Source organism: Falco biarmicus, chromosome 4 (assembly GCF_023638135.1).
Source record: "Falco biarmicus isolate bFalBia1 chromosome 4, bFalBia1.pri, whole genome shotgun sequence".
NCBI lineage: Eukaryota > Metazoa > Chordata > Aves > Falconiformes > Falconidae > Falco > Falco biarmicus.
The window spans coordinates 57268916-57295395 of NC_079291.1; the positions used below are offsets into that span (position 1 = coordinate 57268916).

Below are 26480 nucleotides of genomic sequence, written 5' to 3' on the forward strand. Positions count from 1 at the left end.
CAAATCTTTGCTGAACTTCTCCATGGTGAGATTATTCTCATTTCTGGGAGGAAAGTGAAGGAAAGAAAGATTAACAAATTCCTGCAGCTGAACAAACACACTAAACTTTATTCACCAAGAGAGCAGATAATCCAAATACAAATGTACAAACAAACCTTGCAACGCCACTACAAGCAGATAACCACCAATGTCCTCATAGCTTTATTCACCTTTCAGCATTATGCTTCAGGCACTTCATGTGAGCCTGATGCAGCTGCACTGGAGCACTTCCACTGTTTTTTCTGTGGGGTTGGGAAAGTGGCAGCAATAGCAGGCTTGTGGAAGATAGGAAGGAAGATGGAAAAGACATGACTGCAAGCAGAACAGCTTGGCTATGGCAACCACGGAACACAGTGCAGCAGATTGAGGTGGTCAAGGGAGGAAGGAAGAGTCTACAACTTATCATCTTTTAGTCTCAAAGCAGTTGAGTTTCTCTGCACTAAGGCATGTCTCTTTCTAGTGCTCCGCCTGCTTACTCCATGCCAGTCTCTAGGCTCTGCCATCAGCCCCTTCCACCCTCAGAACAGCTTCCTTCCTCCTCAGCTTAAGGCGGCATATCTCCTTTTCTTCCCTCCCTTGGCCAATACAACATTGTCAAGACCACCCCAGTATGACCCAGGGGGAAGAAAAAACCCCAACCAACCAACCAACCAACCGTCAGATTTCTTTATCTTGAAATGTTGTGTTTTGTAATGTTATTTGTGTATGTGTCCCAACAGCTTTCCTCAATTCCTTCTTCCTGAATCTCATGGCCTACTCTAAAATAAGAGTAAAAATAACCCCGTCATCCTTTCCAGTTATTTTGGCACTTCCTCAATTACCGACTCCAGGTAAACTACTATACTATACATAAAGACATCTGGCAATTTGTTGAATTGTATACATGGCACTTCAGGGTACAATTGCCCAATTCCCAGACTCACCATTCCTTCAGCTGCTGAGTAAGATCAGCAGCCACTCCACTACTGTTTCTACTGGATTTACTCTCAATAATTTTAAAGCATTTAAGATGCAGACTGCACAGCAGCTGTTAACTTAAGCACTGACTGTTGTATTGACAGCCTCATCAAAAGGAGCTGATGTATCTTCTATATGCCTATGGTCTGCTGAGTAACACCAGCTACCGACCAAAAGTACTGCAGGACATGCAAAGGGCACCACAAAATGAGGGTGTATTGGACCACCCCCCTACCATCAGTCCCTTGAGGTATTCTGCAAAAAGCATTTACTATGGCTAAAGGGAAAAGTTACTTTCTCAAAAGGGCAGGAAGAAGAGCTACTGCTTTAAGTGACAGCTGAACTGATTTAGTTTCAAATTGAAAGAGGGGAGATCTAGATTAGATACAAGGAAGGAATTCTTTACTCTGAGGGTGGTGAGGCGCTGGCACAGGCTGCCCCAGCCCTGGAAATGTCCAAGGCCAATTTGGATGAGGCTCAGAGCAACCTGGGCTGGTGGAAGGTGTCCCTGCCCGTGGCAGGGGGGTTGAAACTAGATGATCTTTAAGGTCTCTTCCAACCCAAACTGATTTGGGTTTGATTTCTTTTAGGTTGTTTGACCTGCTGATTCAAGGTGCTTCCAGTGTTATGAATGAACCTGACACTTTTAAACGCTCATCCTTTATTTCATGTTCAACTACAGAGATCCCATAGCCATTTATATGTAATGTTCAGCAATGTAGTATCAAGAAGAGGTGGGAAAAATTAAGTTACTAGACACACATTAACTACATGCAGAATTAGCCACACCAACACACCTCTTCTATATTTAAAAAAGAAAAAAACGTAAGCCAGTACCAGTACTATTGTGATTTCTGTTGGCAAACAAACTATTGAAATGTTGCAGTCACATCAATCACAGAAACAACACACAGATACATAGATAAATAAATAAAAATCAGGAATTCCTCTCCCAGAGATAAAAAAAAAGAAAATTCTCAATTTGTTCAGCCTTTCACTGAAGGTCTGCTTTTCTAGTCTGATTTCTTTCTCCCAGCTCCTTGGAAAACTCAGATCCAAATCCAGTGCTCAAAGCTTTACACGGCACTTCAGAAGAAGTCTTTCTGAAACAGGGTACAGCAGGACGACTTCACCATTCTCACAAATCAGCTGTCATGTTGGAATGCGTAAACAGGCATATATCTTTTTTTTACTGCTGCATGTCAAATTTGACTCCTACAAGTATCTCAGGATTTTCTACAGACTAGCAACACAATTAGTTGTCCCTTCTCAGTTTTCACAGTGGCTTATTCCACAAAATCTTGAAATAGTCTGATGAAATAACATGAAAAACAGAGACTATACATTTAGCTCATCCAGTCCCTTTCTATTTTTAGTGGAAACATCCAGTGTGTGTCTTTTATTTCAGTACCTGCAGATTCAGTATGTTCTCCATTGCATCATCCACTTCATTGAAGACTGACCAGCACCAGACCTAGAACAGGCTGCTACACACTCCCATCTGCCATATCCCTTTCAGGGCCCTGGACTATTGATACATTAGGAAAAGATTTCTCCACCCATTTTATAGCAGTTTATATGCAGACCACAGTTTTCTAGTTTAGCATCTTAAAAGCTTCACTTCAGTTCATGGTAATGTACTAATCCTTTCCTTGTTAACAAGTTACAGAAATGCATTCAGTTTCTTTGACATGGTTTATTTTTGAAAAGAAAAATTTGCTGGATACTATTGGTTTCCTTGGTTTCTTGCAACAGTTCTTATGTTTCCATGTTCCTTTCTGAAAACTGAAATTAAAAATTATGAATAAGGCAGCCTAAGTGTTATGTTCATTCTTCTGGGATTTTTTAGAAGCTTATTTACTCTTCCCAAGGTGTCAAAGGTAACAGCTCACAGCTCTGAAGTTGTATAATTTCACACCAGCCACTCAGCATCCAGTGATTTAATTTGCCATCTGCTCTCAATTAAAGTCTTAGCCAAAGACTGATACAAGCTTCCCTTCCCCCATTTTAATAAAATATTTTAGTGTCAGAAGTTGGTAACTTCCTCTTCCTGCTGAGCAGCAGACCAAGTCCTTTGTCTTCCTTTCATTACTACAATACTCTGATTCTTTGTTTTCCCCACAGCCACTACGAGGTGCATGTTCTGGCAAGCACAAGTCACAGAACATCAAAAAAAACAACAAAAAAAATAACCAGAGAAACACAAACATTCTTTTATACTTATCCCTATTGGAAACTAGGTCAGACTTTCCACAGGCTTGCTTCCTTCCTAACTTCCCTCTCATGCTGGAAAAACGTATCAAGTTAGTATGTTACTGTATTTTCTACCTTCATTTGAACTGGGACAGTCTGTGCTTGTCTCCATAACAAAAAATTTGTTAAACTGCTACCTCACCTTAAGTCTCCTCTTTTCCTTTCAGGTTTGCATCTGAAAGAACCCTCTTGAGCCACGTCTCCCGCTTCTGAGTTTACTGAGGTTTGCCAACTTGTAGTTCACAGATCATAATGTTTACGCTCTCTTTCTCTCTCTTCCCCCTTGAATCCTCTGATGAATGTCACCATTTCACTGTCGCCCTTTCTAAGTCACCTTCCGCTTTTGTGCTCCTGGTGCCTCCTTCCCTAGGATTTCAGGGTCACGCATTTAAGGATCTCTCTCAGCTGCCCTTCCTACATCAAAGTCTATTTGAATGCTAGGAGGACGTGTTGGACAGCTTGCCCTGCTGTACTCCTTCACCAAGCACCTAGCTGCAAAAATCACTTCACCATCGTTTGAATCACTCTGGGACTCATACAGCATAGGGCATGTGCTAATTACAAGATACTGTCAGGTACCTGAATGAAAGCACAGTAAGGATGCAAAGACATAAAGGATCCAAGGAAAAACTATCTACACAACGTGGCTGTACTTACATCATCAGTAGCGTTCAGTTTTACCCCCTATTCTGCTAAGAGACATGTGTTTTCACATGGGGCCCCCAACATCAGGACACGGACATGCTGGAGTGAGTCCAGAGGAGGCCACAAAGGTGCTCAGAGGGCTGGAGCCCCTCTGCTGTGCAGACAGGCTGGGAGAGCTGGGGCTGTTCAGCCTGGGGAAGAGAAGGCGCTTGCAGCAGAAGTGTGTACAGCAGAAGAAGAAACCTTACAGCAGCCTCCCAGTACCTAAAGGGGCCGACAGGAAAGCTGGAGAGGGGCTTTTACAAGGGCATGTAGCAACAGCACAAGGGAGAATGACTTTACACTGAAAGAGGGGAGATTTACATTAGACATAAGGAAGAAATCCTTTACTTGAGGGTGGTGAGACACTGGCACAGGTTGCCCAGAGCAGCTGTGGGTGCCCCAGCCCTGGCAGTGCCCAAGGCCAGGCTGGACAGGGCTGGGAGCAGCCTGGGCTGGTGGAAGGTGCCCTGCTCATGGCACGGGGGTTGGAACTAGATGGTCTCTAAGGTCCCTTCCAACCCAACCCATCCTATGATTCATACAACTCGGTTACTGCAGAAACTTTCCAGTGCTACCACTCTACAGTAAACTTTATTATTTCTAACACTTAATCTTTCTTGATAACTCCATAAATGAAGTTTGATTATTACAATGTCATAAAGACCCATCACAATGCCATTGGGTGCTTCACCACATAACAGAGCACTCTGAAGCTGACACTGCTGACACACATTTATTGAGCAAGGACAGCACTGAAAGTCCGTTGTTACGATGTACCACAGTGCAAGGCAGCAGTCTTCAAAAAGCAAATGCAAACAGTATTTATGTGCTCTGTAATATCTTCACTGCTCCTGTTCATATAAAGTACATCTTACTCCACCCTATAATACATGTGCAGTGTGAACGTAGACCATGGACTGTCTCTTCCTGCATCCCCCAAGTTCTTATGTGGCTTAAAGAGGTGTCATCTGTCACAGCTGAAGGACTCTGCCCAAACTGAGATTCTCTCCTGTGACAGACCCTGCATTTTCCTGCCTTTGCAGATCACCTCCTTTCATCATAACCACTGCTTTTACCACATCTGCCACAACATGTGCATTGCACCGAACCTTTTCCACAAATGCACAATTCATCTCAGATCTTTTTTAAAAAATAATTGCTGTAACAAATCTTCATGTCTCTATAAAATATGGAAGTAATTTTGAGAAGTGCATATTAATCCTTAAGAGATGACTCTCACTTTCTTAAGCAGGCAATTTTAGTATTTTCAGGGTTTATTAAGTGCCACAGGCAGTAACACACAAAAGCAATCTGTAATTCTGCTCAAAATCCCCATACAAGCACCTTCCAACAGGGCACGTTTCCCCTTTTGATCAAATGAGGACCTGCCTATAGCCTTTTCTGTCAGAGTTGCAAAGGTGCCCAGCTCCCTTTAAGAAAGCTGTCACAGAGATCAATGCTTCCACTTTGTGACTAACCACACTGAAATATTTTTGTTTGGGGTGGGGGGTTAGTGCTTTTTTTGTTTAAGGTTTTTTCTAAATTAATTCTGAACTCAAATGCCTGGGAGAAAGGATATATATGTGTGTGTATATATATATATTAAAAAAAAAGACTTCACGCAATTTTGTATTGTTTCTTTATTAACCTTTGAAGATAACGTGGCATATTAGTAAAAAACACAGGTCCACAGGCTTCACAGTCAGTGAAACACCTATGCATTTCCTTAAAGTTTCCCTTATTTACATAGTATAATATAAACCAATCAACCACCACTTTAACCAATATTATGTCTCCTTACAAGAACTGATAAAAATTTTATTGTGGTTGTCCCAGGTTGATTTTTTTTTTATAGTTTTTGTAAACGGACTACTTCTGAACAGCATTACGTATGTCCAAATGTTCGTAGTAACAGGAAGCTTAAACATGAAAAAAACCAACCAAAACCTGCAGAACTCAAGGAATGCAAATATAACAGGAAACAAAATGTTCAAGACCAATGATGCTTACAGCTCAGATGGACACCAATGGTTTCCCATCATGTTCCAAGCAATAACCAAATAACCACTGTCATCATGCAGCAGAGCTAACAGAGGCCCCTGAACTTACAACTGTCTCTTGTAACAAGAAGTGTTTCTACCACCATGCTCCATCTAGACTATCATTTGACACACAGGCATGCTTAAATCCGTTCAGCCACTGTGCATATATATGCATGCCAAGCAGATCAAGAGAATCGCATTTGTAGTGATGAATGAAATGACTACAGGCACATTTGTAATGTTTCGTGTCAATGGTGACATGTTCATCTATCAGCTTTTCAACATGTACAACCACCTTTCAGCCATGAGATGTCTTATTATAGACTCCAGTAAAAGCAACCACAATGATTAACAATGTTTGGCACATTTGTGTCTATAGGTAGCTCATGAAGTCCAGAAGAGAGTGGGAAGAAAAGGATGAATCCTAAGGAAAACCATTGTAATTTATGAAGATGACTGTAAGAGTCAGACTCTATATACTTCCAGGAAGTGACGCGATTATCCCTTTTTTTTTTTTTTTAAAGGAATAGGGCTGTAACCTTTTTTACTAAAAAGCAGGTTCACATTAAGAACAGCTTTTCATGGACAGCAGTTTAAGAAATAATTATTAACCACACTCCAAACATACTGTTTGTTTTAGGAAATAAGAAGCCAAGCAATTATCAGTGGCAGACCAGGATGTACAACTACGAGGACCACATCCCAGGTCTCTGTGCCAAGAGGGACCACACACATTTCAAGAACTTTTAAGGCAACCTTTCTGAAATACTTCAGAGTACAGGATTTCCAAATACTTTTATGCTAAACAATGTGGAACACTACTAGCAGATAGCCTAATGTCTTACATTTTTCGGGTACTAGTCAAGATAGTAATTGAAGAGAATACACCATCGATGACAGGCCACAAGAGAAACAGCCATGATGTATTCCACGTGGAACCACATTTTAAAGGCAAAGCCCTGTGAAGCATAATGATTAAAAAAAAAAAAAAAAAAAAAAAGACAAACCCAAAAGACACAACCTTTCTTCCTTTCTTCTGTCTGACAACTCCTGTTTAAACTTACACCCAGAAAGGGAGCCAAACACACACAACGAAACAGAGAAGATGAGGCTGCAGCAGCTTGTCACATTGCATTGGGAAGATTTTCATTTTTATAAAACAATTTTCCATTTAAGTTAAGCACTTAAATCCACAGATAAAACACACATTGATTAGCTGCTACTTCGCTTCCACGGGGCTATCATTGACAGAAGTTTTGCTGAAAAGAGCCTCACAACAAACACTGAAAAAAGCAGCAGAGCTAGTGTACAAAATGAATTTCAGTAACACATCGAAAATATGTTATCAAAGATTAATATCTTGCCTCCAAAACCAAAGACACTCAACTCTTAAATCTACCAAATTGCAGTTATCAGAGTCACCTCTGTTTAACCATACTGGAGACAAACAGCACAATATATTATAAAAGTATACCAAATACTGCTGGTAAATCATAGAAGACGTGTCCCCAAATATGCAAAAACTAGCTACAAAGATTATTTTGGTACTAACATTCAGTGTTTTGCAAATCTGGCAAAAAATGGAAAAATAATCCACTCCCACGAACATGGGTTTTACTGTAAATGCTTCAGTTTTGGCCTTGCTATCCCATAACAGAGAACGCCAAGTAATTGGCTAATCTGCTTTTTCTTACTTTTCTTGAATAAACCACAAAACTATGCCCTGCCTTCCCCTGCCATTTCACTGCATGAGAATAAAGACTGTATCTTATTACACAGCTTAATGATTATGTTAATCTTAAAACACTGAAGTGAAATACTAATACTGTCACTAAAACAAACAATCAGAAAACATGCTATTGAGTGTAATAGAGCTGTATGCTCAACTATGTGAGAAACAAAACCAGTAATTAACACACATTGTTTTATTTGACAGAATTAACAGAATATAAGCAACCTACTATCACAATGCAGTTTAAAGGGAAAGAGCTGGCTTCTTAGGGACTAATTGGTATTACAGCAATAAAACAACAGACACTGCAAAAGGTAAAGCTGAACCTAAAGAAAGGATACGTCAGAATTTTATTGGGAGACACAGAAAGAATTTTGTATTTTATTTTCTTTGAAGACAGGATTCAGGGGAAATTTTACAATGAGGTACAGATTTTCTACAGCAGTATCTACCAGACATTTTTTTTTTTAATTTTCTGTGCTGAAAATTAACGTTCATGGTATTCTGATGAAATGCTAAGGTGACATAATAACAACAATAATAGTTCCTGAGGCTGTGTGAACAGCAGGTTGTATGAAGAACTAAGCTATATCACCTCTGCAGGTTCTGTGCTAAATAAGAAGTTAAGTCAAAAAGTGGTACCTAAACCACTGTCATCCTACACGTCCTGGGAAAGCTAAAGTGAAGCAGCAGAGATTATTCTACCCAACAGTTAAAAAAAAAAAAAAAAATACAAAGCACCTCCAGCACTAATACCACCAAAAAAATCCCTACTTAGTCTTAACAGTAATTTTCTGTAACCCGAGAAGAACATTTTGCAAGGGCTAAGTTGTCCCTTGTTGCAATCTTTAACCCCTGCTCTCCCTGCCCCTTTGTGCAGATATGACTGTCAGTGGTTCAGTTTTACAAGAGAGGAAAATCTGGGAAGCACAGCACTGAAAAGAGGACTTGTGTTAACTGCAAATACTAGCAACAGTTTATTGGAGTAAAGATTAATGTTTTGAAGGATACCAACTCCAGCCTGACATTCCCATCTCTTGTGCGACCTGCAGAACTTCCTGGTGACGTAAGACATAATTGGCACAGAAAATAGTAACAGGCAGAATGAAAGAAGAGTTGAAAAAGTACCCCAAACCACCAAGGTCTTCTATGTTGCTGTTCTTTCAAAACTGAATCTTCTCTACATGACTTCCTCACATATCACCTTACAGTATAATTCCAAAATCTATTTTAAATCATTATACAGTTGGGGGGGTGGGGGTGGGGTGGTGGGGATCTAACAGAAAAAAAATGTCAGAAGTTGTCAGGTGGCAATTTATTCAAAAGTAGCCCACTATTTAAGCTTCTTATTCAGGAACGCAGAGCTGTTTATGGATCATCATGTCATTTCTGGAGGGACTAGTACCCACTTTCCTCACATTCATACTGTACTATGTAAGAGCCATTATCATAACTGCTACTCACTGAGATTATATAGGCTCAGATTCTGTGTGGTCGCCAGAAAATATATCAAACTGCCATGCAACATTGCTGCAGGATATTACGACCTACCAAGTTTTAAAGCAGAGAAAGTTAAGTTTAGAGGCAAAGGATCTCATCTATGTTTTAAAACCAGACAAGCTGAAGTTGATTTCAAGATCAAATGAGTATACACTGTGTAACAACAGCAAACTACTCAGGAGTGAGACCACTACATAGTCAGGAATATGTTTATCAAGGAGTGAAAAACACATGTAATTTAATAACAACATACCATTTTATCCCTTACCATCTTTGAAAAGCTTAGCTGAAACCATTATTACCTTCACATAAATACATAACCAGAAAAAATAGTTTGTATACAACCATAGCTAAGCATCTCTAGGCATTCTGTAGGATGGCCTCAAACAGAATTTTTATCCACAAAAAAGTGGACAAAAAAAGCCATGAAAGGTTTTGGGTTTCCCATCGAACCTTCCATTTTTGGGAAATTTTATTTTTGAAGAAAGTACATGCTGTTGCTCTATTTGAAATAGGAACCAATGCAATATTTTCATTAACAGCATCTCTTAAGCTTACCCTTTTCTCGTTTTCCAGAGAGACTATGCTTTTTGTTTTGGTTTTTACGGTAATGAACACATATAAGCACTGTAACACTGTAGAAGTGTGCTTCCTACTTACTGTAACACTGTAGCTATCACCCTAACACACAACAGTCCCTATCCTAACATTGTGAAGATGTAAAACCACAATTACAGAGTCTGCTAAAACTGGCAGAACTCTTTGCCACTGACCATACAGTCCCATCTTCTCCCCTGGGAGAGAATCAACCCAATTAAAAGGGGGTGGGTGGGTACATGGGGGTGTTAACTACAGCTCAGACATGCAACACTTACAACACATGGTCATAAAAGCAGAGGTGCATCTTCACCCTTATCAAAATATTTTTTCTGGATATGTCACTGGGCAATTAAGAAAAGTTCATGGATTAACAGTACGCATTTATTAAAACAATTAGTAAGTTGGGTACAGTGTCTCAAGAACCAGTAAGTTCCAACAAGAGGGTGCTGAAAAAGAAGAGCATCCCCTTTGAATGTACTCAGGTTCCATTTTCCCAAGAGACTTAACATTTTTGAGGGAGTTTTGACACACAGCATGACTGTTTAAAGTGGGATTTTGTTTATTCTAGAAAATTTTAAGAACTGTGTATGCACAGTAGGATAAATACTTTTAACAGGTGATTATGCTAAACCAAAGAATGGCTTAAATGAGTATATGAGAGCATGACAAAATTGTATTATTTTGTAAAGTGAGGAACCTATAGCTATAGCATCTTCCTATCTTTAGGAAAAAATACAGCCAAGGCAAGTGAGAGAACAGAAGCACTGACTTTAAACTGAAAATTACTGCAAACATAATGGAAGAGAAAGCTCTTTGCAGATGAATTGTATTTAAGTGAGTGGAGAACTGCTTGAGGAAGAGGGAAACATCAGACAAGCAAGTATTTAATTATTCTTTTGTATGTCTAGATTAACATTTTAAGCAGATACAGCAACCTAAAGATGGAATGAAACTCTTGGACATACACAATAACAGTAGAAGAGGCAACAAAGCCAAGCTGCAGCAGGATAAATTCCTCCTAAATACTAAGAACTGCAGCGGTCAAACACTAAAAGAAGTTGCCCCAGATAGGCTGTGAAACTTCCATCCTTGGAGATAATCAACACTTGACTGGGCAAGACTCAAGAGCATCCTCAGCCCTGCGCTGAGCAAGGACCTGCAGATGTCCCTTCCAACCTAAACTACTGTATGGTGCCATGAGCCTGGACACCACCTATCACAACAACCAACCCTGCTACGTAAAGATGATTAACATCTATAGTTTGCGCTCCTGTATATGTTATATATAGAAGTCTTTACAACAGCTGAAATACTACTAATGGGTTAAAAAAAAATTCCTACTTAAAAAAAAATCCTTTTCTAATATTAGTCTGCCAGTCTTGTGTAACAATAAGCCTTTTCTTTTACATTCTTTTATGTAGCAGAAAATTAAAGCTTAGTATTTTTATCTTGAAAAACTATACTGACAAATATGAAAACCTAGAAAGGGCTTGTGTACCATCTGAAAGGTGTTTTTTTTTTTAAACTGACATTTACATCACACTGAATACTTTAAAAGCTTTCATGCATCTTTCCACCAGTTTATCTTACTCTCCTTTTTCTCAGTTTTCTGTTTACCTCAGAAATATCACCCTATCTTCCTTTTCCAGATCCTTACCATCATTCTCTTTCCCTTAAGTTACTTCCCAGGATGTTAATAGTAAAGGTAGAGCAAGCAGTACCATAGCTTGCCGGTAGAAATAAAAATACCACCTTCCCAATCACATCACAGGAAAAAAAATGATGAAAACTGTTAGCATCTCACCAATTGCTAAACACCTTGTAAATACTCACCAAACTGCAAACTTTCATCATGCATCTTACTGTGACAAAGCCCAGCAGTGAGCTAAATTTTATCCTTAGTATCACAGACCAGCTCCATTAAAATCATACCACTGAGCTTATGGAATGACTTAATCCAGTCCTGAAGTAGAATTTCAGAACAGAAGGTTCAAGTTGGCTGTAAATTCAACCCCCTCCCCAACCCAAACCACATAGCAAGTACCTGCATTAAAATGCCTCCCCTTGAACTAGAGCTTAAACTCACACAAATGAGGTTCTGTACAGGTGCCAAACCCCACACACCTGTGGCATCAATGAGACAAGATTCCAATATATTACAGCTTTAAGTTCACGAAAGGAGGAAAATGGGCACTAGGAAGATGGAAGCCCTGTGAGCAGAGTATTGGTCAGAACCCCATCCCAGGCTTGGCCATGCAGCTCTGTGAAGGCTTCTCATACCACTTCCCTCTACTGATGCAAGCAACCTGAAGTCTAAGTCAAAGGAAATTTATAAAAAAATACAAAGTCTTAGTTCTAAGGAGCTATGAAAATTTGATTTTGCTATGATTGCAGAAAATTCATGCTTCCCGAATATGTTAAAAGAAGTATAGCAATTCTTGCAATGGAATGCAGACTTCAGACTTCTTTTTTAGTCTTAGCAGTACCCTGGGCTATCAGCAAGCATAAAGAGATGAATCCAGACAGAATCCACTCGAGACACTTATGTATGTGTGATCTCTCCCTTTCCTTCCGCAACAGCATCCCATTTCCTTCTATAACCAATGTTAGTGATTGTCCCTGATGAATCCCCCCCCCTTTCCATAACTCTGTATTGATTCCCCTTCAATGCTGCAGACTACAGGAGAGCAGGGAACTAAAAAGTTTCTTACAAAGACTTTAAAAAAATAATTATGCAAAGGATCACAGTCTTGCAAGTGTACTTAGTAAATTCAGAAACAGACAATTATAGCAGATTTTGTGGAAATGCTGAAGGGTAAGCACATAAAAATGTTGGTAATACTCACTCAGGAAGCCAGCTACCAAAATCCATCAGAGAAGGAATTAGAAGAGGTGGTACTTTATCAAATTCAGTTGCAGCTTTTTGCATTGGGAGATCTGCTAACATCCTATAGAAGTGTGAAAACAGTCAGAAAGGCCCCTGGAATAATGCAGCCTTTCCATAACCCTCTATATTGTTCTCCTGGCTGTGTAACAGACAAGAAGTTTCTCTACAGCGGCAAAACAACAAGCCACTGCTGATGCTGAGTTCAGGTTTGCCTCTATGGAGTAAAGCGACAGGACTTCTGTGTGACATGAAATTTCCACAAATTGCAATTTGAGTATGTTGCCTGAAGTTGCCTGTGAGCGAACTACGCAATTCTTGTCTGCAACAGGGAAGGCTTTTAAATCTCTTCCATTTTTACTGAACTACTGATTAAATTCAGCCAGGTATTTTGGCTTTGGAAGCTGCACCATAATCAAGACTACCACTGTGCTGAAGCACCAAGTTACTTAATGCTGCTCAGAACAGAAGGTTTCAAAATCTGAAAGCCCATTTTAACAACCACCCCCAATGCTGCTAAACTTAGAGAAGCAGAACACCACCACCAACCGCTGAAATTTTTTTGCCAAGTTCTCCCTCTTCTCCTCCTCCTCCTCTGAAGAGGAGCTAAAGATAAACAGCGGGACTCTGCAAGTCTGTATCCCTGGTTACACTTCAGTGCTGCCAAACACCACTGTGGCATGTACAGTGTGCAGAGCTGATGACAAAATTGTCAAATTAGGATTCTGAACTCCATTCCACCTATCTTTGCACACAGCCAAGCATGGAGGTCAGTGAAAAACTGTGCACACTTCCTTTACTGTTAATGGAGTCTCCAGGACACAATTTATGTCATCCTAAAGCAGACAACTACAACAGTGCAATCAACTGCATCATACAAGCATCTGTGTTTCCTCCACCAATTATTAAAACAAACTCACCTTACTTACATGCACACATGACAATTTTTATTGAGTATCACAGACTTCATAAAAACCAAACAAAACAAAATCGAAAAACATTGAAACACATTGACAAAAATGGAAGATGCCCCAACTTCTAATTTTATCGACCAAAGGAAGGAAATTCTCCTGTTTCTGACCACCTGGTAAGGCACAGCAACATCTCTATTTTTCAAACATGAAAACACTTCTAGCATTGCTACCAACAGCTTGAGTACCTGACTGAAAAAAATCTACCAGATATTTAAGTATTGCATTATTTAGAACTCCTCCAAGTGAGGCAAATGACTGTACTTAAAATACTATGACAGCAGAAAGCCTTGTTTCTAAGAAAATACTGCCAAATGAACAGCATCAAAGATGAGCAGCACACCATCTCTCTCAGTTACGCATCCTCAGCTGATGGACAACAGAACATCTGGCTCAGCTTTTCCTCAAAAAGAACCAAAATGCTGAAATCAATATACAGGTGGTGTTTGTGAATAAACACAGCAAAAAACCCTGTCCAGCAGGGAGGGGAGTCAGTGATGGCCATGCAGGAGCACAAGGGCCCTGGGACACCTCCTGGCACCTCCCGGCTCCATACAGGGCAAGAATAATTATATGTCGTCCTCCCAGTAATCAAGAGAAGTAGCATATTTGGCCACTTTGACCAAAAGGTCACGGTTTAAGAGCACATTGGTATTATTTCCTGTGACTGTTCCAAGGGCTTCATTTAACCTCTGGGAAGTGCTATGAATAGATGTGATGTTTTCCAGAGGGAAGGGTGTTGGTGGTCAGTTCTACCCAAACACTGCCAAAGTAGTATCTTCAGGTTAAGTATCCGAGTACGCCATTCAGTTGACATGTTTTAATTTTTTCTAGAATTTAAAAGTGACTTCACTAGTATATTCTCGATGCTTCTTTTCACTGGAACACAAACCAAGAATTTAACATGTTCATATTCAACTCTCTTGCTCAATACATCTTTACTATTATTTAACACGCAAAACAATTGTTTACAGAGGAGTTAACCCATGCAGACTTTGCAAAGAAAACACATGAATTTATAGGCATTGCCACTTAGTAAAATTGAGATTTATTTAAAAAAAAAAAAAGTGTTTCTGAATACTGGGTCTAAACAGTAACCCTATCCCATTAGGAAATTATTCAGTATTTATTTTGCTACAGCACAAGATCATCAAACATCAATAAATGTTTGGTTGCTTTGTAGAAGAAATAGAAAGCAAAACTAAAACTGCCTTCAAAGGACATCTGCCTACTGGACTTGGTACTTCATTTTCACAACTGCACCACTATATCAGCTATTTAACCAAAAACACAGGCTACAGACTCCCAAACAATCACAGCTGCTGTAAACATACAGTCTTAAAGCAAGAAATGTTTACTTCTGTAAAATACTTTGTAACAGCCAGCTAGCTGACTATCACCTAATCAGCTATTAAAAAGGTGATAACTGTGAACCTGTTCCCCAGTCAGAACTATTATGCATTCAAAACTGAGCCACTATTATCCAAAAAGAAATCTTTACTGACCTTATTAGCAGAGGAGAAGATAAAAGTAATTTGTTACTTGAAGGCTCTGATGCAAAGACCACCTACAGTGGGACTTAAGAAATCATCTTCACAATAAAAAACTGCAGAGCTGTTTTGTTTGGTTTGTTTTTTGTTTGTTTTGGTATTTTTTTGGTGGTTTTTTTGGTTTTTTGTTTTTTGTTTTTTTTTTAAGAACAGCATGTATTGGGCTGACAATTACTTGAAAATAGTTTAAAAACACCACATCAATTTTTGGGTTTGTTTTCCCACCTTGACTCCAACTGGTAATTTAAATCGGCCAAAAGAAACATTCTTCAACCTTGCACCATTAGTAAAGGAAAAAAACCCAAACAACCAAGCATTCTGGTAAGTAGGAGATACATTACTGTTTGCTGAAACAAAATAATGAATTTTTACCTATGTACTTCTACAGATTTAAAGTGAATTGCAACATCACCCCATCCACAGCACAAAGGATAAACAAAGCCTAAACGAAACAGATTATTAACCTTAAGATGTTGAATTTAGGACTATCTCAGCATATTCTGTGATGAGTCAGCGCAGCCCTATTTTATTCTTATCTTTCCTTAGTACCCATTGAACCTATTTCCAAAACAAAACCAGTGTTACTTCTACATTTTAGTACAAACACTACTCAAACAAATGCACAACCTTGTACACTAACATCACACCTTCTCAAGGGGTTGGAGTATGTTTTGTACAGACTGAGTACAAATCGTACTGCTAATCCTTTCTGGTCATCGTCACAAGGTTGCCTTCTGAGACGTTTGTGATTAGTTTCTTTTCACAGCTTACATCCCTGCTAATATTACTGGGATTTTGTTGTTGTTTGCTTGGTTTTGGTTTGTTTGCTTTATTTTTGGTGTGTGGGGGTGTATGTATTGTTTTTTTGGTTTTAGGAGCACAGAAGAATTATGTTTTAGGTTGCAAAGATCCAATAAATATTTTTAGATACGCAATTTAGGAAGACTGCAAGCGCTATTTGAACAGTTTGGTGATACAAACACTTTTGGGTTGTTGAGGGAAGAACCAGAAATTTCTGGTGCAACAGGAATTTGCCACTGCAGAAACTGTATTTGAACAGAACCACAGTGGTGCCAGCTCAAGACTAAGTTTTGCACTTCAGGGCTTAATCTAGCATATTGCACAGTGCCAAATGAAATGGCATAATTTCATTCTCTCTGTTTAGTACATATCCTGAAAGAACACTTTGAACAGAAATTATAAAGTGAAACCCTCCTCCTGATCTCATTGTTTCTTGAGATGTGGTATGGTAGTTGCTAAGTGCTATTCTGCACCTCATGGAAACAGTACCTTTCTGATGGATCTAGGGGCATCTGGTCCTTAGGAATCTATTGAAATTGTTTCTTACGCCTGAGGCAGGTGTTGTCTGTAAGCACATTTTTCTCCTTTTGTTAATATTACAGTCTTATAACATGAGAGAGTAAAAGTATCCCATTACTATGTTTAAGATTAACAACTGTTGGATTTAAAAGGTATTTTTAAGGTATTGAAGAGTCCATCACTACTGAAACAACTAAGGTAGTGACATTTTTAAAACCACTCTGCTCTAACAACTTGCTTCCTTGCTCAAACAATGCCAAACAGGTAATATAATAAAGTTCAGCAATAATAGTACAAGTAAATACAGGAATGAGACTTGAAGAGATTCCTCTTTCAAAACTGCCAAGTTTGATTTCCAGTTTTGTTCAAATTTTTATCCTTTTTCCTGCCATGACATGTTTACAAAAAAAAAAAAAAAAGTGGCAGCAACTGTAGGGTAGCATGGTGGGTACCAACAAGACCAAAAGACTTACAGACATACCACTACTCCCCTGCCTCAAACAATCATAATATCAACAGTAAATGCTCTTTGTAGTAATGTTAGCGTGTCTAAGTTGTAAGCATCCTTTTCCAATACAGATATCAAGAATTTGCTGGAGTGTTTCAAATTTCTTACGGGGTAGGAAAAAAAAGCATTCAGGTCAGAGTCTGCATCAAATTGTCAGTTTTATCACGATAGCCTGGAGCTAGAAACATTCAAGTATTCAATCCACTCTGAGGGACATTTCTCTGTTTCTTTTTATGGTTTCACTTTCATTCTCCATTAAACCTCACCATACTTATATCCTTGACATCTTTAATCTCAACACAAGAGGGAATCTTCCAGAAAGACACAAGATTTTGAAATGTGAGGAAAAAGGAGCCCCACAACTATGTACTCAGATAAACCCGATTAAACAAATCCACTTAAAATCTCATTCCTTTGTGGATAAGCAGAGACCTCTACACAGATGCAAATTGTTTTACAGTTATGTTGTAAACCCACTCCTTCTGGGACTCTTCAATTTATGTCAATGTCTCATTAGCAAATGAATTGCACTGTAGATTGCATTCAGTACTCTTTTCCTTTTCTTTTCTTAATTCCCCAACTAACATAGAGTCGTGTAGAATCAAAAAGTGGTTTGCGTTGCAAGGGACCCTAGAGACCATCTAGTTCCAACCCCCCTGCCATGGGCAGGGACACCTGCCCCCAGCCCCGGTGGCTCCCAGCCCCGTCCAGCCTGGCCTTGGGCACTGCCAGGGCTGGGGCACCCACAGCTGCTCTGTGCCAGCATCTCACCACCCTCACAGGGAAGAATTTCTCCCTCATATCTAATCTAAATCATCAGTGTAGATCTATATAATCTGTAAACTTTCTCAGTTTAACATAACCTTCCCCCTCCACACTTCCAAAACTCTCAAATAATTTTCAACTTACTGATTCTCAACAAAATCAGCTTCATATAAGAAGTCATGAGAATTGGCAGCTGGCCAACAAATGGCTTGGTGGAGCGAATCACCTTCCAGCACACATAATCCATTGCAGGAAGATTGTTGGTGAAAGTTCATGATAAATACAAGTGCAGATACTTGACATGTTCAGTTGGTCACTGTGTAAAGATATTTTCCCCTTCCTTCCCCTACTGACACACAATTCATATGCTGAAACATGATCGGTACCTTTATAATGTTATTTTTCAGTACCTTCCTAAGATTACTATTATAATAAATGCAAATTGCTGTCATTTAATTCTGTTTAGGAATTCCCAGATAAACTATTTTGGCAACCGTATCTTCAAGGATTATGCAGGTCATCTGTACAATGTGTGAGCAAATGCTTACTTTCACCCAAATGGGATATTCTGTAATTCTGAAGCTGTGCTGTACTGTGGAGAGTCCTGGCATACTTACTCTATTATACTGGTTATTTTTCATGCATCTCCTCCCTTTAAACACAGCACAACATTCACTCAAGGTTTTTAACTGGTAGTTACAAAGAAGAAATGAGTGTCTTTGCTTTACCAAAGCTGCTATACAGTGGCAGTGATCCTGCATCTGACTCAAGATGGAAGACCCTTATCTTCCTAGATTTTAATAGGGAGTTAAGAAAGAGAGAATGTATCTCCTCCTAAGCTAGCTCCTATGTCATTTTGGCCAACCTGCCAGGGGCTAATCTGCCCGTGCAATATGGTTCGAGGTTCCTCATTACCGCTATCTCACCCCCAAACATCTACTACAGCTTCTCATACTAGAATTAACCCTGGAGACAGTCACCAGAGCCAAACACCTCTGAGCCCCTTAAACTTCAGCATCAGAGCACGAAGAGGCAGCTGTTGCAGTCCAGAACCTTATGACGAGAAAGCGGCAAGAAAGCAAAATACAGCCAGGGAAAGAATTAAAAAAAGAAAAACAAACCAACCAAAGGTCAAAGCTTCACTCCAAAAATCCCTGCAAAAGACATGCTTAAAATGTTTTTTCTGACGTGCTTTGCTTTACAGTGTATTCAGCAAACGGTTAATGTAGGTCTTTAACCAATTTTTGTTTACAAGAAGTCCCATAAGTCCTTTTTTAAAAAAAAAATTGGTAAGGCTTTTGTTAAAGTTTAGTGAGATCCTTTATAATCTTAAAATCTTTCCAGGTGGTAAATATTAGATCTTTCAATGTGCTTGGCTGAAGCAAGTATAAATTATTAAGTATCTTCTAGGAAAATGTCACTATGAACCACTCCTTTGCAGAATGGAATACTTCTGTTGGAACTATCACTAGGAAAAATTGCTGACTTCACAGTTTGAGTAAACCTTACAACTTCAAAACCTATGCCCACCATTTTGAACTTTACTAAAGCTTTCCGATTAGATCCCCAGTAACCGCATGTACTTGCATTCATGGGTAACCCATGCAAGTACGTAGGTATTCAGGTATGTATATACAAAAAAGCTTTTGTGGACAAAACTAAAGCAGCACTGCATCCAAATGGTTAAATGCACGCTGAGAACAACTTTGTACAAAATTCATACCTTTAAAAAGATTTGTTTATGAACATCACTTGAAAGAAACATGCCTGGATTCTTCTACGCATGTCCACTGTAATAGCACCCATTGTGGAAGAATTTCTTTCTGACAGCAAGGAAGATGAAAACCAATCCATCTACCCCAAAATGTTCCCCGAGGCTAGTTCATCTCCATGTGCTGGAGACAAATCCCTCCCTCCGACTCCCAGAGGCCAGGAGAGCAGTGCTATACACCAAGGAGATAACCAAGCTTTGCAAATCATCAAATAAACAAGAAAGTTGAAAATCTTACTGCTGATTACAGCAGACAAGGAAACAGCAAAATGAGTTTAACTTGCTAATTCTGCTGGGAATCCTGGAAGACAACTCAGGAAGCATGACAGCTGCAGGGGTAGGGGAGAGCACTGTGGTGAATGAAAATCAATACATCACTTCCTACCAAGAAAATAAGAAGGTCCTGCAACAGTAGCAGAAAACAACGGACATAACTGACCAATCAGTTACTCACCAGAGATGATCTGAGTTTCAACACTATCATCAATATACAAACTGTAACTTCAGGTTGATGTTCATAAAATATTTGTTTCCTACAAAACTGTTCTGAATTTTATAAAAAAATTTTAAATTTACATACAAAAGAGGTTTTGACAAACCAGGCATCCTTCTTTCGGGGTAGCTCTCTGTACAAAATATGTCCTGGGGCATTTTATTCACCCTGTCAGGCTTTAAATTTACTTATAACACTCAGAAGAGAGTAATAGTTCTTCCTTGCAAAAAGGAATAAGGAAAAAGATCTCATTTTAAAAAAAATCGCAACATCCTTAGAACCCATCTACCATATATATATACTCAGATTTAACTCAACAGATTTTCTAGATAATAGAATTCTAGCTTCTAGTACAGCCAATCGCTTCTAATAATGGGGTCTTTTTTTTTTTTCCAAATTATACTTTATTATCTTGTACAAATAAAACAACATCTGGCACTTTATTGTGAGTGTTCATTTTGATAACACATTGACTAAAGCCTACAAAATTTATGTAGGCCCAACACCATGCACAGAACTTTTTCTGCTCATCTGTCTAAAGGTGGTATTTTTACCACTAGTATCTATATTACACAGTAGTAGCTGATCCTGAAAGGACCGTATAGGACTGACTTTGTTGGGATTTTTTTCTTATAGCAAACATTCTAGAAATACAAAAAGAAGCCAAAATTGTACCACAGTAGACAGTGTGGAACATATTTTTACTCTGATCTATTTAAATGCTACTTACGCTTCCATATTTGTCACATCTATGTCCATTTTACACCTTAACCTCTCCAAGTAAAAATAAAGCAAGTTCCCGTGAAACTCTGGCAAAAGCAGAGTTTATAGAATATTAACATTTCCAACATGAAACTCTTAAAAACGCCTCTGGCTACATTACAGCACAAAAAGCATCTTTCTTCTCTGCCTGCCCACAGCCCCTTACAAAAAGATCTGAAGTTGAGCAAAGCAGTTAAACCCATTGATACAATGTCATCCCGTTTGAGCCTCCTGCCCAGGAAGATGAGCTTGTATCAGCATCATTCAACAGAATAGACACATGAAGACTTCGGAGATGCTGCTGAAAATTTTTGCGAGTTTTTTCAGGTATTGGGAAAATTTCTCCACCAAAAGGGTTGTCAAACACTGGAACAGGCTGCCCAGGGAGGTGGTGGAGTCACCGTCCCTAGAGGTATTTAAAAGATGTGTAGATGTGGCACTTCAGGACATGGTTTAGCAGTGGGCTTGGCAGTGCTGGGTTAACAGCTAGACTCTTACAATCTTAAGGGTCTTTTCCAACCTAAATGATTCTATGATTTTCAAGCCAGGTATCCACTTCTAAGAGGAATCAAATGGTATACAACCCTTACTAACTATCCAGATGTGGTCTTTAAAGATCTAAATAGGCTTGCTCAGCTCTATCAACCACTCTCTTATTGCAGCTTGGAAGATTCCTTCCCCTTTCTGGGAATACTTATGAACTGGGATAAGGGAACACAGACAACCACCCAACTGGTGGAGAGACCCACCAACTTCATCATGAGAGTACCCACCACCCAGGAGTAGTACGAAGATGGATGGGGTCAGAGCAGGTCAAGAGCCTGTAGCAGACACTAAACCTATTCCCTGTCCTATTAGCAGCCCCCATAGGGGCCCAGCAGCCCTCAAGAACCAAGACTTCATACCCGTCCTATGTACATGCCTATCTTCTCTCCCAGCAAGATCTATCCCTCAGGCAGGAAGGAGGAAGGGGAGGAGCAGGAAGAGGGATGAACCACATCTTCCAGTACTGATCCACACAGTGGGTAAAAACCTAAGAAGGCTGTAGATCAAGCTTTGCTTTTCCTTTTTTTTTTTTTATTTTGGAAGGAAAATGTTAAATCTTGTGGAAAGAAATAGTTCAAATATAATTCAAAGAAATCCATGCAAAATCCTCCGTCAGGTAGGGTCGAGTAATGAACCAGTTCACTCCCTGGGTTAATATTTCCATATCCAGGATTGCCTGAAACTAGACTTTTAATAGAAAATGTGATACTGAGCAACTAGTGATCATTACCAACAGCTCTTCCAACCCAAAATTTAGCAGAAAACAAAGGCACACTTGCTTACTGAGTGAATATTTAAGATTCAACATATACAAAAATTGTGGGCTAGAACTAATTTGCAACCATTTTTATATTTGGGTGATGATTTTTACAAGATAGTAAACCCCATAAATTAAGTGTTCTGTGATGGAAAAATAAGCTTACCACAGTTAAACCCATCTACCTGGCAAATGGAAATATCATCTTTCACTGACACTGACCAGGGAAGCGAGTTCCATTTCTCTTAGCTTTCACATTCTCAGCATTTTAGTTTCATTATCACTTTAAAGAAACAAACATAGACCCATCATCCAAAGGCTTATTCGGAATATTCAGCTTAAATTCTGAAAGTGTAGCATCGATCACACTGCATTTCAGTGATTATGTCAGAAATGGTATTTGCATTTCTGAATACTGAATTGACAAAATGTAGGTCAACCTTGGTTTTTTAAAGGCATGTTAAACTTCTAAACACTTTAGTTAAATCACTGCATTGAAACAAATATGAATTTGAGATGACATGCACTATGAAGAAATGATAATGCTGCAGCTTACAGACATGGCCTGAATACTAGATATTCATGCAAATTATCATCCACGTTACTGTCAGCACACTTCAGCTTGTTAACTGCTACCCTAAATCAAATCCTGGGTTACTACAGTCTCCCTGGTACATAAAACCTACTGTATGGTTACTCTGGTTTCATATAACAGCTTTGTCATTAGTTAATGATTTAAAATTTTATCCTCTGTGAGCAATTCACATTCCAATGTAGCGCCGGAGTGGCTTCAAACACCTTTTTTTTTTTTTTTTAACACTAGTTTATAGTTAAAATTCTGAAGTTAATATAAAAATTTGTTGAAACAATGTCTCAGGAACATTAACATACGTTCACATGTTTGAGTATTCTAAATCCAGGTGATGTAATGGCAAAAAAGAGTATTCAAGATATTTTCATAGGTTTTCAAAATTATTTTTACTGAAGACACAGTAAGGACACTTCTTTTGGCTTTTAATGCGAGATCTTAAAAACTGTTATTGTAATGATTTAGTTTCCACTGTGAACCTTTTTCGAATAATTTATTGCAGAATAAAATACACTTCTGTAGGGACAGTAAAACATTCAGTTACTCTAAATAACTGACAATAGATGCTCAGCTGACAGACAAATTTTATAGAAGTCAGGACAGATGTATCTGAAGAGAGAAAATACAACACCACAGCCTGAGGGTGATACCTAAAGGAGGACTGGACTATTATTACGCTACTACTTAACTTGGCACATGTAAATGTCAAAGAACTTGCATCATTTATGAGGATCAAATTAAAGCATGTAGGTAAAATAAAGAAATTCATTTCTTTGGACTGAATGCCTATTACCCACCAATGATCACGCTCTCTACATTACACTCAGTGCAAAGACTTGTCAGTACTGCACTGTTTTCTACATTTAACTGTATAGATTTTACATTAGAGGTCACTGTTCAACTCCTTAATAAGAATTAATACTTTCCTTATAAAAATAAACAATTTATTTTATCTGTAGAACTGATTATGCAGGGATTCAGATTTTCAGTTTTTCTTTGTGGTTTTCATCTATAGTTTTTCTTAGCTGCTCTCCTTTATTGGCGATCCAATAAATCCCTTTTCACAAACTTAAGCCCCCATTTTAATTTCAAGTTACAAGTCTTGTTAATGCTTCCAACTTCCAGAAGTGCCAAATGACCACAACATAAAATACTTCTGCAAAAATTACCACTTTCATTACTTAAAAAATAAACAGGGAATTCAATTCTCAATGAATTTAGTGCTCAAAATATCTTTAATCACCTACTATCACTTCCAGTAGGGAGAAAGTAAGTTTCTGTTTGCCAGAACTAATTTAACAACATAGACAGGGACGAAAAACCTCCGGAGGCATGACCACCACAGGCATTTCAGAACAAACGTTACAATAATAATACAATATAATTGTAGCAACTTTCCATGCTCAGCTTTCATTTTGACAGACAACTAAATACAGTGCACCACCATGTGGCAACATACTCAGGAATGGTTCACCTACCAAGATCTGTTTTTTTCCACTTTCGAAATTTTTTACAATTTGTTAAGAATAGATGTTAACAATCCCATCTTAGTATTAAAAAAGCTCCTTTTTAACGAGCTGTCACAGCTTCACTTGGCTCAAAAGCTAATTTTTAATACATCTGGATTAGCAAGAAAATATTCAGGCATTTTTATTTGTACAGCACAGTATTAACCTAAAACCTTAACTGCCCCAGGACCAGAGAACAGCTCTGTTTCTTGCCAATCACGCTCGCTTGCACAAGCGAAATTGGGCATAAGCATTAAAAACATAAACCGCATTTTTTACAAAACAAATCAAGCTAAATGCTGAACTCATGGCTGATTAAAAGCTTCAGAAAATTTTAGGGAAAAAAACTGAACACTGGAAGGTATACACATGCATTATTTAGCAGTTGCTCAGCTACTGTAAAACTGCTTCTCTCCAGCTTAAAGAAAAATACCAATTTTTTCCATAAGAAACAGCAACAGAAGGTTCCAAAAATCCTACAAAAACCCTGACTCCCGAAGCCACTACATGCCACTTAATACCCTGAAGCATATTTCTGCAGCCAAACGCTAAACTCTAAGGGAAAAGCAGGTTTTCATTAAACTGGACAGCCTTTGCTCACACAGTACAGTGCTGTTGTAATTCACTGTATCGCAAAATTTCAGAAGATAGGTTCAGGTGATTCTTGTATTTGTTAAATAAAGAGTTAATTCATTGCGCTTTGAAGTATTTGTTTGCCATTTTGTACCAATATACTCCATTCAATCTGAATTAGCAGTGAAGATTCACTTTAAACATCAGTGTCTAAGATCCTGTCCGTGTTCACCGTTTCAGGGTCAGGCTCTCTGCGAGCTCACCGAACCCAAAGGCTTTGCTAAAACTGTTAAGAAATGTAACAGAAAATTGAGTGACGCGATATGCAACCAGAAAGGAAAGTAGGTAGTGCAACGGGTTCTCACAAGCTCTGTACCTTGAGCAGTGGGAAAACCTGTAGTGGAAGAGGCAGCAGCAAGCAGCACTCTCCTTCCAGAGCGCAGGATGGACAGACCTGCAATTCTTTTTCTGCAAAAGTTGTTCTGACACTATTGGAAAATCTCACCACAGAGCAGAGAGTCAATCCAAAGCATGCACTTCAACAGCATTTAAAAAAACAACAACAAAAAACCCTCCCCAAAAAAACACAGAGAAAAAACATTAATCCACCTCTTGTATTAAGATCATGCCGAGGTCCCCTCTTGCCTCAAACTCCAACTACTCTCCTTCCACTCTTTGCCAGCCCTCCCCTGCTAACGCGCAGCCTGAAAAGCCCTTGCTATGCAATTAAGACCATCATGATTCCGAGCCAAAGACAAACCAATAGCAAGAACACAATGCATATTATGCAAGTTACTGCATAGTTATGCAAGTTATATGCATATTTTCGCTACACAGAGTAGCTCACTGTACCGACGACTCTGAAGACACTTGTTTGATGTGGATGCTTACTCTTCTTTCAAGCTGTCAAATTTTCCTGCTTGCCTCAGCTGGCTTTTTTACACTAAAATTTCAACCAGCTGCTGACAATATTAGCGAAGCTCTTCCAGTACATACAATATAGGCCATTAAAGTCATAACAACATCTGAGCACAGAATCACGTAAGTTTACTCCAAACCCGGTCTTAGGAGACATCGTAGGCAGAGCACCAGCACCTTATTGACTGTAGATGCCCCACGTTCAACATTGCCAAAACAGAGGTAAACACGTCTTGAGACAAACAAGGCATTGTGGCAGAAGTATCACTTCACAAGCTATGTGAATTAAAGAGAATTACATCAGCACTCCTATACTGAACAAAAAAATATTTTTTTGTTTAGACACCTCCCAACCTGACGGCTTTTTATTTTTTTAAATCTACCTCCACACTCCTCCTGCAATCACCACGGGTGAGATGAGAAGACAAGAGAATTCACATACAGCCTTTTGAAAGCAACAGGGATCAACTTCTCCAACGATACAGGACCCCTCAGTATTTACAAGATGAGTCACATAAAAATGGAAGCTTTCTGGGTACTAAAAGCATTGATTTTAGGGGGAGATATATCAATCTCCATTTTTAGAAAACCACTCAGAGGTCTATTACCATACCTACTAGGGCATATCGCCACACTATTTCTCATTTCTGTCCTTTCTCCCCTTTTTACCAGCACTGCCTGTAACAAAGCACAAACTTGTCACTCAACTTCCAAGATCTGTGAGCAATCACACACAACTCCCCAGAACCTGAACA

The 26480-nt window shown here is 38.9% G+C and overlaps 1 protein-coding gene and 1 long non-coding RNA gene across 5 annotated transcripts in view; both read right to left on the minus strand.

Annotated features, from left to right (window-relative positions):
* The window catches only part of CTDSPL (CTD small phosphatase like), an 84666-nt gene that overhangs the window by 57089 nt on the left and 1097 nt on the right, over positions 1-26480 (minus strand). The window lies entirely within an intron of this gene.
* On the minus strand, positions 5087-26480 carry LOC130149250 (uncharacterized). Its single transcript, XR_008821843.1, has 2 exons — positions 25184-26480; positions 5087-25093 (listed from the first exon to the last, which is right to left on the minus strand). It is a non-coding gene; the product is annotated as an uncharacterized LOC130149250 (long non-coding RNA).